Below are 13,017 nucleotides of genomic sequence, written 5' to 3'. Positions count from 1 at the left end.
ATTGTACAAAATTATGCAACTACTCAGGAGCTAGTATTAGAACTTATGCTAGACTGGGCCTCTGACCCCATTTACATGATAGAATGGATATCAAATAATGCATCTCCTGTAGATGAAAGTGTTTGTTAAGAGAAGGAGTTTCCTTAAGCAGCAAAGAGGAAAGCATGATCCTTCACCCTGTTAATGCCCCCTAGCTTTCCATGACCAATTAGCGAATGTCTATAATTCAGGACTCATATGTTGCAAAGGTTCAGACTCACAACAGCATGGCACATACATTTAAGAAGCTGGTGACAGGAGCTGATCATAGGGTGAGTTTTCAGAGACCGGCTGCTTCAGCTGAAAGTGGATAGTTGTTTCATAGGTAATTAAGAAACCATTTAGCAGAGTTTGGGGACTGCAGTGGAACCATCACCGTAATTCTAAAATGCAAATTTCTTTATATTTTATACATGGGTCAGATGAGTGGGAGTAATCAAGAATTCTCAATCCACATACTTAACGTTATAGTTTTTTTTCTTCGTTTTAATTAACCTTCTTGACAACATGGAGCAAGCTCATGTATTTCAGGAACCTCTAAGGTTATTTGGAAAGAGGAACATAACATAGTATGATTCCACCCAACTGATTAGTGGGGGAAAATCCATAAAAATTGGAAGGAATTGCTGTAATGTATGATGAGACCGTTACTCTGTACTCAATATTAACTTGCCAAAAGATACTTTACTGAGGGTTATAAAAAATAACATAGAAATATTAACTCAGAGGGGACAGGTGTTTTAGGAGATGAGGTTACACATGAAAATAACCACAATGCTAAGTACGTAAAGTGGTAAAGTTGATTGGCACTGTAGCCAAATCAAATATGTTTAGTAATACAGACGGTAGATGCAGAATTAATTAAATTCAAGGTGAGGGAAGCAAAACAAATTATTAAGATATTTTGGCAAGATTATGATTAGTAAGATGATACAATTTTGTACCAAGACCGATCTGACCTTATAGAAATTATAACTTCAGTCTCCTAATAGGAAAGAAAATATCAGATGAAAAATGAATTAGCAGTCCGTGTCTCCTACTGGCACCTCTACTGTGTCATTAAAAATACATTCCCTGATACAGTGCAGGGACTCTATACAACAGTGCTTGGAAAATTTACCAAGTACCTATTATTTAAAAAATGTTATGTATTGACAGATACGTGTCCAGCTCTAACTTACAGATACAAATGCTCATTAAAACCCATTCACTAGTGTACAGAAGGCTTATTTGTGACGTACTACCTTTGACATGTAATCAGCATCTCATCTCTTTCTCAAATAATTATTTAATATCACATGGCTATTGAGTGTTTGCATAAATATATAACAGTTTTCTATATGGTCCTTTAATGTTCTTTCTAAAAAAAAAGATACTTTACCACAAAAATATTGTCTATTTTTTCTACAAGGTCCAGAAGCCTGCCACAGTGGCTAAGATAATGTGTTACAAATGCAGAAGACTGGGATTCATTTTCAGAACCCACATGGTAGATAGCAGCCATCCAGGATTCAAGTCCTAGTAGAGTTATTGTCCTCTTCTAACTTCTCTGGGCATTGGACACATATGGTGCATCAACTATACATAAATACATCTAATAGAGATTTTCAAGAAGTTATTTTTAAAATATAATGTAACTTAGACTTAGGATGTAGCTTGGCATTCATTTTATCAAGAATGCCTCAAGTTGTAGGTTCCGTCTTCAATACCTTTAAAGCAACAACGACTAAAACAACCAAAAGACAAAAAACGAAAAACAAGCTACCAAAGTATCTTTAACTTACACATGGCTACAGCAATGACCAAATGTACAGTTTTGGAATTCTACCTTGGTCTTGAAATTCCACCGCAATAAAGCAGGTCTCCATGCATTTAGAAGACTTAAAGCAATACAAAGGATCATCTTATAAATTTATAGATCAGAAGCCCAGTGGATATGTTGGGCTTCACTTTAAGGTCAAAATCTAGCTTTCCTCAGAACTGTATATCTTTCAGCAGGCTCTAGGGATGAGTCTGTGTTTAAGCTGATTTAACAACATTCACTTCCATCTGGTTTTAAGGCCGACCTCTTCTCTCTTCCTGTCTGCCATTCATATCTTCCATAAGCTGTCTTCATCTTCCTTCGCATACCCTCCTTCCATTCTTACAGAATTCCTGAGAAGTCGCTTCTCCTGTGACTCATGTTAGCTCCATCCCTTTTGTCTGCCACAAATTCCTTAGTTAGCCCAACATATTGATTTTATAGCTTCAGCATTGGATGGGCAATGCACAATGCCCTCCTTCTTTCTTTCTGTTTGTTTGGCCACTTTTGATCATCTGCAGAGTATTTTCAGTAGAATCTTTGTTACTGTTGGACAGGACAACTGGGTGGTGGGAATCTGTGCATAATTCTTCCTGCCACAGTCATAATAATAGACCTGACTTCTTTTCTTCATTTTCTTCTCATTCTACATTTTTTCTCTCTCCATTTTCCTCTTCCTCCACTTTTTCTCCTGCATCCTCCTTCCTTTGTGCCTTCCTTCCTTCCTTTTCTCCTTCCTTCTTTTCTGCTTTGGAACAGACAATTGAACATAAGGCCTTGCACGTGTTACATGTGCATCTACCCCAACGTATATGCTCACCTGGTAAATCTGATTAGTTTTTTAAAGTGTATGTACTTCATATAAGTACCACTTCTTATTTCATTGCAATGACATATTTTACAGCTAAAATGCTTCAACATAAGCTGATTATGAATATTTTTCTCTCAATACAGAAATTTTATCTTATCAGGATTTGAAAGTCATAGCTTTGATAAGCAATAAAATCCCAGTGAGGCCTATGTACTTACTTATAAAAAACAATAATATATTTCCTCAACAGTATGAAAATGATAGTTAAGAAAATAAGTTACGACTCTTTTTCTCCGATCATTTTACTGTCTTCACTAATGGCACAAGTTAACTTTAAAATATATCCAGTTTTGAGTGTGTAACGATTTCAGTTTCTAAATCCCATGGTTCTTACTAATTTCGTCACTGAATTTCTCTATGTTAAAACTCAAAACATAGGCTGGTGAGATGGCTCAGTGGTTAAGAGCACTGAATGCTCTTCCAGAAGTCCTGAGTTCAAATCCTAGCAACCACATGGTGGCTCACAACCAACTGTAATGAGATCTGATGCCTTCTTCTGGTATGTCTAAGACAACTTTGGTGTACTCATATACATTAAATCTTAAAAAAAATCTCAAAACGTGAATGATTTGTTCAAGATTTTGGCCTTGTATTTATTTACATGCCACAATTTTATTGGCATAAATTATTTATTTTACTTATTTTCTGATCTTACATATCCTGTTGGTATTGCTTAGAATTGACAAATATTGATAATTATTTACTAGCCTTAGCAACACTATCTAGAAATGTTTTAAGATTGATAAAATAATATAATCTTGGCTTTTCCTCCTTCTTTGGTGCTGATAATGATCAAAGTTATTGAATGTGTTTTATTCAGTTGTCAAGATCACTGAGCCTGACTAAATCTGACAATGATCAGTAACACTGAGACTGACCTTGTCACTAATGATGTAACTTATTAAAGTGATAGATTTAATCTTTCACTGCAGTTACTTAGAAGAAATCCTACTGAGTGTGGCTTACTAGTGCAAAACTTAGGACATGGAAGTAAGACCAAGGAACAAACCAGGAACCATATATATAATCCTAAATGTAAATTACAACTTGATCAGTCTCTCTCTATATAATGTACCTTGTAGGCATATATTTTCAGGGATAACCATTTGATATTGAAATGAGCATGCTATTTTCTGGGGGAAGTCTACTTCTCTTCCTCTCAACATTTCTTAGTTGCCTATAATTTTGCCTTCTATACTTCCCTCCTTCTACATTCACACGCGTGTCATTGTTACCCGTGTTCGGGTCTTATTCAGAAGGACACGTTGGTAAGATTTCCTGGGTGTATGAGCTCCTACATTTCTTGGTGGCACAATCTCGTCAGAGAAACTCCCTGTGCTTCTGACTCTTGCAATTTTTTTATTCCCTCTTCCACAATAATCCCTGAAACTCATGGACCCGAGTGTTCTGCAGATGTCTCCACTGGGCCTGGGACCCACAACTCTGCACTTCAATAGATTTGAGTGTGTCTATCCTTGCATGTTGGTCCAGGAATACTCACTAGACGTATGGTGGATGGCAGACATAAACAAAAGAACGGGGATCGTGCTCGTGTGGCTCCTGATGGAGAAGCCGCAGCACTTCAGAAACTTAGCATTTTTATTTTATACAGTTAAGTGAGAGGCAAGACTGTTATATACAGATGAACAGGTAGGTGAGCTATTACATATGCATAAAAAATAAAGCAAGGTATTATATGCATATGACCAGAGAGGTATACTTAGATAATCTTAATAGAAGCAGTCTCTGTAGGTAGCAGTCATCAGCTCATAAGTATTCAGGGATTAGAGAACTATGGTGGACATTTTTTTTCATACACTATTAAATTTTGCACTTGGACCCCAGGAAAAGTTGTCTCCATACAGTGATGTTCTGTGATGTGTTCTGTCTGTTAAAAAGAGAAATTTCCTTAATCAAGAGCTATAATTACACTTTTCTGTGAATGTAAGGATGAATATTTAGAAGGTAGTTAGAGATTATGCTGGCTTAATACAGCATTAGTTGTAGGTTCCCTTCCAAGAGCCATGACTTCATTACCACTGGGTAATTTGTCTAGGTTTCCTGTACCAGACATAATTTCCATCTTACTGAGAAGAACCTAAGTCTAATTAGAAAGCTGTTGTTATTGGTGAAATATATTACAAGAAGAGTTACTCTACAATACTGATAGCGGTTCAGGGATGCCATACCTGGGTAGGATCACTGGTTGCTTCCCTTGTTTGGATATGTGAATGGCACTTTCCATATCTAGGAGACAACAATGCAAACTGCAATAACCTGTGATATTTTGACCAATAGCCTAAAAGAGTGCTTTTTATGCCTTGTGTTGAGGACTTTGCTATGTAATCTATGACTCTTGAGCATTGCATTATCAGCCTAAACAGGAAGACTTCATTTTACACACACATACACACACACACACACACACACACAAACACACATATAGATATGTGTACACACATGTGTACATGCATACACACATACACATATATATGTACATACACATGTACATGCATATGCATACACACATATACACATACATACATATTCGCCTGTGTGTGCATGCATGCACGCGTGCATGCATGTGTGTGATGTGTCCTTCTGGGTCTGGGTTACTTCATTCAAAATGTTTTGTAGTTCCTCCATTTACGTGCAACTTTGAAGATTTCCCTTCCTTTATAGCTAAATACATTCCCACACAGTACATGCACTGCATTGTTAGTGGCTATTCATCAACTGAAAGACATTTAAATGGTTTCCATTTCCTAGATATTGTGAATAGAATAGCAATATCATAGCTAAGCATGTATTTGTGGAATAGGAGGTCAAGTCCTTTAAGCTTATGCCAAGGAGTGAGATAGCTGATTCACAGGGTGATTTATTTCTGTGTTTTGTTGTTCTGTTCTGTTCTGTTTTGCTTTGCTTTGCTTTCAGAATACATTGATTTCCAGAGTGGATGGGCCAGTTTGCAATCTTTCACTAGAGTGAATCAGGGTTCCTTTTCCCCAATAGCCTGTCTAGAATTTGCTGTCTGTTATTTTGCTAATCTTTAATTATGGCGGGATAAGATGAAATCTCAAACGTTGCTTTGTTACCCTATTTTGGACACAGCTGGGCAAGTGCACATAGGAACATACGATGATTATCATTGCATGCATAAGGCCAAGACAGTCTCAAGCCCATACATATTCGCCTGTGTGTGCATGCATGTGTCCAAAGCTCAAGAGGGAGGAAGGAGGCAGACCCAAAGTCTCATCCCTGGTGAGGAGCTGTTAGCCACAGATCTGAAGATTAAAAAACAAAACAAAACAAATAAACAAACAAGTACACACACACAATCACACACACAATCACACACACAATCACATTGTACTAACTCTTGAACTTAAACTCTCAACTTCTTGCTAACATTTAAATTTTTACTATGGACAGCAAGTTATTATATGTAATATAATACACATGATACATTATATGTTATATAATGTACAATGTGTGTATGTGCATATGTGTGTATTTACCTTTTTTCCTTCAATAATTTTTTTAACATTCTTCAGTGACAACACAGACACTTATTGAGTCATTATGTGTTCCTAATTCTTTATATTTAGAGATTGTTTAAGCTTCTTTCTACTTTTTTCTCTCTCCAACAGAAAAGGCCCGTCTCTGTTCTCGCAATTACTCCTGCCTTTATATGCATCTTGATGCCGAGGTCTTTAAGAGACTTTCCCTGTAGCTAGTGTTCTCCTTTGACTCCATCATTTCATCATCCTACGTCTTCGTATTTGGTGTATTTTCTTCGTAATATTTATTACATTATTTAAATACCTTGTTTTCTATTTTCCATAAAGGATTTAGCAGGCAAAAGGTGGAATTCAATTGTTTCATTAAATATCAAATGCTGGTATCAAGTCATTGGTACTTAATGGATGGATTCTGAATATTTAAGTGAAAAAGGAGAGCCTTAGATGACCCCCATTCCGGGGCTACGGGGCTGGGAGAGGGAGCAAGCCTGAGATGACCACCATTCCAACTCTACGCAGGTCTGGGAGAACCAGGAGCAGACCATGACTGAGAATACCCCTTCCCTGTCGCCATAAGGAATGAGTGGGCATTGCATGTCTGACGCCACTGCGGTGGTGACTTCAGACACCCAGAGATCCCAGGTGCCTCTGAGAGGAGCAAGTCGGTGGTAGAGAAATGTAAGAGAAGGCCAAACAAAAGGATGTGGGCACAATGAAGAGAGGCAGAATTAGATCCTCAAGGGTACAAAGGAACAGCCTGATGTGAGTAGCCCGAAGCCACCCAGGATTGTGAGGTCTGGGCTCTTGCTGCCAATGGGGGCTACATCTGGGTCGTGGCTCTGCAGCAGCAGGGGTCTGCTACCACCAAAGGCCAGACAGAGATTCCTGGTTTAGGCGGCCCCCACACTGTGACACACTATAACTTCCACAAGGACAGATGGCCAATTTGAGGGGAGGGGAAAATGAGTGGGATTGGGATTCCTGGTGTGAAATTCTCAGAGAACCAATATGAAATTATAAAAGAAAAAAAAGAAAAACTCAAAATTGTTTAATTCAGAAAAATAAAATTTCTGGGTTATTGGACGAATAGCATAAATGATCAGGAATTAAAGAACCAGATAGACGTGATGTCTGTGATCTATACCGCTGCTGGAGAGCAGGTTGACTTCCGTTTTCTAAGCCTTTACTGGAAACTATGTTGACGTCCCCAATCTGTGACGCTGCTAGAAACCATGTGTGAGTCCATGGTTCATGGTCTGGGGCTGTTCCAGGCATAGAAGCTTCTTTTGCAGTGCTATCAATGCCTGTGGACTCATAACTGAGAACAGGAGACATTGAAGGCCATTGTGACCATGCCGCCCCCACCCCAACACAAACAGTTTGGACCGGAAGCTATTGAAGAGAGTCCTTATAAACTGAGATAAAGATTGTTGAAGTGTGGCTTTTCACAGTTGATGGTGTCTGACAGCATGCTGGGGGCGGACTCAGTTTTCTACTGGCGACCGGGAATTTGTTTGACTAGCCTCCAGTAAATGTATGGGCTCCATAAATTGGACTTTGTGAGGTAGGTGGGTGGGTGCATGGTAGGACTACAGGGGTGGGAGAGTGAACCTTCGAGAAATGGGAAATGAGTTTGATGGGAGTACATTGTATAAAACTCCCAAATAATGAATACAAATATCATGTTGGAGATAAAAACAAAAACAAAAAACAACCAAGTGAGCATAGGAGATTGGGACCATTTGAGGTACGTTATGGATAAACCAACCATCAAATACTTTACTTATTCTGTAACTATATGCTTACATTCCAAATCCATTGCCTCGGCTTGGTTTTGTGTACTTCATAGGCTTTGCTCTCTAGAGATGGATATGCTTTGAGAGAATTTACTGCTTTTCTTCTAACCATTTAGGCACAGGGGTTTTTAGCTCTGACCAAGTAAAAGACACAATTACTTCTCCACAATGTTAGAAGCCTTTGAGGGTACTAGCCATTCTCAAGTCATAAACCTATACTGCATATATTATGGTATCACTGTCACAATTTTGATCAACAAAATTATAATGACTTTTATGTGTTTCTTGGCACAGATTAAACTCACATAAGAATGAAAATCTCTAGTCATAGTTTATCAAGTGCATACCCTCATCGCTAAGTTTACAAAACCTCAGCTGACAGAACGCCACATCCTCAGGCTTTCCTGAGGAACTGTCCCATGAGTAATGCTCACTGTGAAACCTACACTAATCAAGCAGTTTACTTTACTCAACCAAGAGTTAGAGCAGCTACCACAGAGCACATTCTAAAAATTCACTAACTGGTCAATGTCCCTGGCTGATGGAGCCGGTCTCCTAACATACTAATTGATCACTGTAATAAGTGAAGAAAGTGTTAAAGAAATAACAGCTGAGCTTGGACCCACATTTGAAACTTTTCTGCCATCCAAATGGGTAGCAAAGTTTATAATGGCTCTGAAACATCCGGTTAAACTATCCATGATCTGTGGACTGATCTCAGCTTTAGTGATAAACTACCATTTCTTCAGAAACATAGTTATGGTCTATGAAGTTAAATATTTGCTTTCATAGAAGGGTGCAAAATATAAAATTGTACACTACCCTATGGCATTTTCCTGTGCACTCCCCTTATGTAAATTAAAGGATCAAACATAATTCAAAAGTTACTTAGCATGAGTTGTTTCTTAAAACAGTCTTGAAGACGTTGCCATTTTCTTCAGCTCGGCAGTTGGCAAATATTGCTTCTTAATAAAGCATAACAATAATTTCTTCGGAGTCTGAATGAACTGCATAATAGGCATAAATCAGATAAATGCTCTTCTACCCAGGAGCCCTCTTCAGGGGATACCTATCGATGAAGATCTGAAACAACAGACACACTCCAGTAGCTCATGAGTCTTATCTGCTAAATATAGTAGGCAACAGAGTCAAAGATCAATAAAGAGATTAATGGTTTTAATTACCCCTCTGTACCCAGTTGCGGGTAAATTTTTACTGGCTGTTTTCACCGAGGGTAGAACACCACCGTCATCTGCCCAGTCAGCCTAATTTGACTTTCTGTCTGGTAAATTGCTCATCGACAATCTTGTAATGAGCCCTGCTGTGTGTGTGACTGAGTACTGAGCATGCTTCCATCTCAAATCATAAGGAAAAGAAAAAAAACACTATAAAACTGATGAATGATGCATAAACATTTTCTTTACGAAAAAAACTTAGAAAATAAGACAATTTCCAAGCAAAAGTTTTCCAGCTTAGCCATATGGAGCCAGTTAAAGAGTATGAAATAGGTTTTTTTTGTATTTATGGAGTTGCATGAGCAATGCTAATAAATACTGACAAATGCCTTCTGAAGATAGATGGAATGACTGATGAAATTATTTTCTCTATGGCAAAAGAAAGACAAAGAGAAGAAATTTCATCTACATGAGTAGCTTGTGATTATTAATGCTTCAAGAAGAAAACTAGTTAATAGCATGCACATATATTTTTAATTCATATTCAAGAATAATTGGAACTCTGAACATTTTCTAATATTTCTTTCTAAATTATGCCCTGGTATGCCACCACATTAATCAGGATTTTTTTTTGCAATTAGCACTTCTGTAGAGTTAATCAAGACACTACATAATAACTAGCATTTGTCAAGGAAAAGTGATTGGCACATAGGAATAACATTTTATTACTTAAGTTTTAATTTAATTTTGGTGGTGCAAAGGACAGTGTTGTCATGTATTTTTAAAAAGCCATCTTAAAATTATTCATTTTATTACATTTGTCTGACTGTAATTTGTGGGTTTTGTCCTCTTCTCTATTAGCATGATTAGAAGGTCCCCAATATAACACTAAATTGGTTTGTTACTGTCAAATGTTAATATTCCGTGAATGCTAATAACTACCAAGGTCCTTGTTAAGGGCATAAGTTCAGAGGGCCATTCAGACCAAGAGAGATGAAATTCCAAGGAATTGTGTCAGGCAAATGCATGTCTAATCATTCTTATACTGCCTTAAAAGGAAACAAAGACATTCCACAAAGCAATTTAATGATTTCCCAAACTGTTGCTTTATTTGCTCGACAAACTGTTTCTGATGTCGTTGAAACTCTCTTTTGTTATCTTAAAACAAGAAACAACTATCCGGAGTGCCATGCTCTGTGAATGCAAATTTTTAATTAGGATTCAGGTTTAAAATATTTATCAAGGCTTAATTCTCATATGAATAAGGAACAATGTCACAACTGATGAGAAGGAAATGCACACATGCAAGGCAAGCCTTCAAAGTTAGCTACAGTTGTGGGAAGATGTGTGACAAGCAGTTTCTTTTGTGATTTCTGTCCATCTCATACCCTAGTTTTGTTCAGTCACCAAATGTGTGCTTTCCGAGGAAGTGCCTACCCTTGGGTTGTAGACCATGAAGGAGCTAAACAGTAGTAATAGTCTCTGGATAATACTTCTAGCAGCCAGGTAAATGGTCCTTACTGGGGAATCTGAATGGGGCATTTTTCACAGTCCACCACTTGGAGTGTCCAAATGTATTTCCCTCCACTGGTTCAGAGTTTCAAAAGCATTCCAGTGGACTGTCAATGTTGAAGTGGATTGTTCAATATTGAAACAAAAAAGCAGAAAGCATCGAGATGGATAGCAGATGTAATTGCTAAAATTGGCTTTGTCGCTACACTTGGTTCTTATCGCTGTGCCCTTTCTTACTGTCTTCTCTGTCTATTTAAGAGACAGAGGGAGTCAGAGACAGACACAGATGGCAAGGCAGAGACAGAGAGCATATGTAATGGGCATGCATGATTATGAAGGCTAATAATTCTTATTTTATGTCAGTTTAAACTGAACAATAAGGAGTACTAATGGTCCAAAATTCTGAGAGTTCAATAACCAGAAAGTCTAATAAGTCAATGAATGTAGATAGATGTCCCAGCTCAGAAAAAGAGAATTCACACCTCCTGTATTAATCGAACCCTCAATGGATGAAATGGTGGACATTTTATGCTACTCAAAGCATGTTTTGCATATTTAGTCTATTAATCAAAATGCTAATGTCTTTTGGAAGCTTCCTTGCAGACATTCATAGAATTAATATGTTTCTCTTTTGATCTGTTTAAGCATCACAGTAAACTTGACATGGAAAATTGACCATCACAAACAAGAAAATTGAGTTCTTCCTCCCTATGCGATCTGAGCCTTCCTGCCCTCAGTAATTCCCTCCCCAAACTGTCGCTCACAGCAGGGCAAGAGAATACCAAATATGACATCCCATGTTATTCCTGCTTCCAGTGCACTGAACTAATATTACCTATATTAATGCATGAAAATATGCTGTCAAAGGGTGACTCCTTCATGCTTCATGCAAAGAACATGATAGTAGGGATGGTTTTATTTCAGTGGGTCATTCTCTGTTTCCTGTCCTGGGGAAATGTCTTTATTTGGGGTATCAGAACTCTTAGAACATTATTCTATACTTGCAAGGGTGTGTGTGTGTGTGTGTGTGTGTGTGTGTGTGTGTGTGTGTGTGTAATAGATTTGAAAAGGGCATGGATAAAATAGGAAGATTTTTAATTAAACACAAAAAACAAACCAAAGAAGAAAGAAAGAAACAAAACCCAAGAAAATGAGTGATTAAAACATCACAATTTTAGCATGCATGAGGCCAAAAACACTTGATGGCATGCACATCTTTTCATGACCTAAACATTCAAAAAGACACATGCAGAAGAAACATGGCACACTAAAGGCCATTTAGAAACAAAGCCTATCGTTGTCATCATGCTCAATTATGAGCAGCTGAACGGTCTTTTCCTACTATCGCAAATGAATCAGGTCTGTTCAGAACACACACACACACACACACACACACACACACACACACACACACACACACACACACAATGAAAAACGTAAATAACAGCAAATAAATAAAACCATCTTATCCAACAAGTAGTTAAGGAGGAGTTAAGTCTTTTTGCTCTTTTTGCAATGATTTTACTTTAGGTATAGAAAGCCATAAATACTTTACTGATAAAATTCTTAATGAATGAGCAAGCCAACTGAAGATTTGCTATACAAATTAACTTTTCTAACTGTATATACTACATGTCTAAGGGTTTTACTGCTGTGAACAGACATCATGACCAAGGCAACCCTTCTAAGGACAACATTTCATTGAGGATGGCTCACAGGTTCAGAGGGTCAGTCCGTTATCATCAAAGTGAGAACATGGCAGCATCCAGGCAGGCATGGAGCAGGAGGAGCTGAGGGTTCTACGTCTTCATCTAAAGGCTTCGAGCAGACTATTGCTTCCAGACAGCTGGGATGAGGGTTTAAAGCTCACACCCACAGTGACACACCTACTCTAAGGGGCCACACATTCTGATAGTGAACTCCGTGGGCTGAGCATATACAAGACATTTCCATAAAAAGTCCTTTTGTTTTTCTTTTCTTTTTTTCATTTAACCTCTTCAAACTGCTGTTAGTGATCTCTGCAATGAATATTTTTGGGGAGTTTTGTTTCTTTGTTTGTTGTGTTCTTTTGTTTTGTTTGCTTATGTGAACACAGTGGTGACAATTCCCTAGATGGTCACACAGGCAGTCCACAGACCACTTTATTTGCATGCCTGCAAGGAACAATTTGTCCTAACATCTATAACTGTGTCATGTTTAACTTTGTTTCATGTAACTTTGTTTCAAGTTAGAAATTTGTTTCTTCACTTGACCACATGTGTTTTTAATAAGAAACCAGTGCCCTCTCTAAAAAACACCCCCC

This window comes from Rattus norvegicus, chromosome 11 (assembly GCF_036323735.1).
Source record: "Rattus norvegicus strain BN/NHsdMcwi chromosome 11, GRCr8, whole genome shotgun sequence".
NCBI lineage: Eukaryota > Metazoa > Chordata > Mammalia > Rodentia > Muridae > Rattus > Rattus norvegicus.
The sequence above is the reverse complement of the archived record's forward strand: the minus strand, read 5'-3'. Positions refer to the sequence as shown.